General features: G+C 40.7%; 1 pseudogene; it reads left to right on the forward strand.

The window, feature by feature from the left end:
* The window catches only part of LOC137458425 (28S ribosomal RNA), an 8,474-nt pseudogene that overhangs the window by 3,962 nt on the left and 2,012 nt on the right, over positions 1-2,500 (forward strand).

Genomic DNA, 2,500 nt, shown 5'->3' on the forward strand with positions numbered 1-2,500 from the left:
TTGAAGCATCTCGCCCCAAAGAGACCTCTAAAAGAGGTGCTCACAAGAAAATCTGGTCCCAAGAGGAAACAGAATTATTACAGAAACTAAATCAAGAGTTTGAAGGGAGGAAAAACATTAACAAATTGATTGCTGAAAAATTAACAACTAAAACAGCCAAACAGATCAGTGAAAAGAGAAGACTATTAAGAGAAACTGTGGTGCCAGAAAGAGAGAAAACACAAGAGAGCAAGAACAGGTTAAAAGAGGAGAGGACTGTGATTCCATCTTCTGGTGAAAGGGAGCTGCTAGCCCACTATAAAAAGACTATTAATGAAAAGATGACATCAGGGAAGCTGCCTATCCTTAAAAATACATATAAACAAATAATTGAAGGCAAAACAGACTCATTAAAATTACTCAATGAGGTAGCTAAGGACCAATATTTGTATTTGTTTGAGAAATCAATTGAACAGAAAGCGCCAAAAAAGAGCCAACGTAAACCTCAGCAGAAGAAACCTCAAAAGGAGTGGATGAGAAAAAGAGCCAGAAAGCGTGGAGAATTTCTCCGATTCCAACGCCTCTTCCGCTTAGATCGAGGGAAGTTAGCGAATATGATTCTGGATGAAAAAGACTCTGCGCAATGTGCCATCCCCCTGGAAGAGGTCAGTAACACTTTCAGATCTAGGTGGGAGTCTCAAAACTTATTTCAAGGACTTGGAGCATTCCAGTCTGTGGGGCAGGCGGATAATTCGGCTTTTAAGGAATTGATTACAGAGAAAGAGATCCTTAAGAATATCAAAGACATGAATAAAAAATCGGCACCAGGCCCTGATGGGATCACCCTGAAGGCCCTGCTTAAAATGGATCCAAATTGTGAGGAGATCAAAGAACTATTTAATCTCTGGCTGTTAAGTGGCAAAATTCCAGATGTAATAAGGGGATGCCGAACAATCCTAATACCTAAATCATCAGCGCCCGAACGCCAAAATGATATTAATAACTGGCGGCCAATTACTATTGGTTCCATCATCCTGAGACTCTATTCAAGAATCTTAACTGCGAGGTTGGCAAAGGCGTGTCCCATTAACCCCAGGCAGAGAGGCTTCATTCAATCTTCTGGCTGTGCTGAGAACTTAAAACTATTACAGCTATTAATTAGGAATGCAAAGAAACAAAAGAAACCCCTGGGGGTTGTCTTTGTCGATTTGGCCAAAGCCTTTGATTCAGTGAGCCACACCCACATCCTGGCGGTGCTAAAGCAAAAGGGCCTGGATGACCACATAATAGCATTAATTAAGGACTTCTATCAAAACATCCACACCAGAATCAAAACTAAAGAAGGAGAGTCTGAGTCAATAGGAATCAAAACTGGTGTGAAACAGGGCGATCCCATGTCACCACTCCTCTTTAACCTGTGCATTGACCCTCTGTTATGTAAATTAGAAGAGTGTGGGGAGGGGTTCCAACACGAGAATGGCAAATTAACAGCTCTGGCTTTTGCAGACGACCTGGTCCTGCTGAGTAAGTCCCAATCAGGAATGGAGAAAAATATTGAAATTCTAGAAGCATTTTGTGACTTAACTGGATTAAAAACGCAGGGGGAAAAGTGCCATGGTTTCTTTATTCAACCAACTAAGGACTCTTACACCATCAATGACTGTCCTCCATGGCTTATTAGCGGTACCCCTTTAAACATGATCCACCCGGGTCAGTCAGAGAAATATCTTGGCTTGCAAATCGACCCTTGGGTGGGGATAGTTAAGCCCGAATTACAAAACAAATTAGAAGTTTGGCTCAATCGCATCGAAAGAGCCCCTTTAAAACCATTTCAAAAATTGGACATGTTAAAAGTGTACACAGTGCCTAGATTGATCTACTTAGCAGACCAGGCAAATGTAAAAGCCACCTATCTGGAAGAAATGGATTTAACAATTCGAAATAGGGTGAAAAAATGGTTACATCTCCCAGTTTGTACCTGTGATGGCATCTTGTATTCCAGCACTAAAGATGGAGGCTTAGGCTTAGCCCGATTGGCTGGGTTAATTCCTAGTATCCAAGCTAGACGATTACACAGATTGGCAAATTCATCAGATGAAGCAGTTAAAACTGTAGTTAAAAATAATGATATTGATAAAGATTATGAAAAATTGTGGATATCAGCAGGGGGAGACAAAGAGAAAATACCATCAATATATAACCCCCAAACAATAATGGTAACTGAATATGGGGGACGGGAGGAATTATCTGAATGGGAAAAACCCGCCCCTAAGAAAATCTTTCCCAAACCTTGCAATTGGAGGAAAAATGAGTTCACAAAATGGACAGCATTGATGTCCCAGGGCATAGGAACTGCAAACTTTGAAAATGATTCCACCAGTAACAATTGGCTTGTGAATTACAAGAACATCCCTTATAGAAAATTAATAACAGCTTTACAATTGAGAGCAAATGTATATCCAACTAGAGAGTTCTTAGCGAGGGGTAGAAATCAGGACCAAAATACAAAATGCCGTCACTG

Source organism: Melanerpes formicivorus, unplaced genomic scaffold, assembly GCF_026170545.1.
Source record: "Melanerpes formicivorus ecotype bairdi unplaced genomic scaffold, bMelFor1.0.p_v2 SCAF_242, whole genome shotgun sequence".
NCBI lineage: Eukaryota > Metazoa > Chordata > Aves > Piciformes > Picidae > Melanerpes > Melanerpes formicivorus.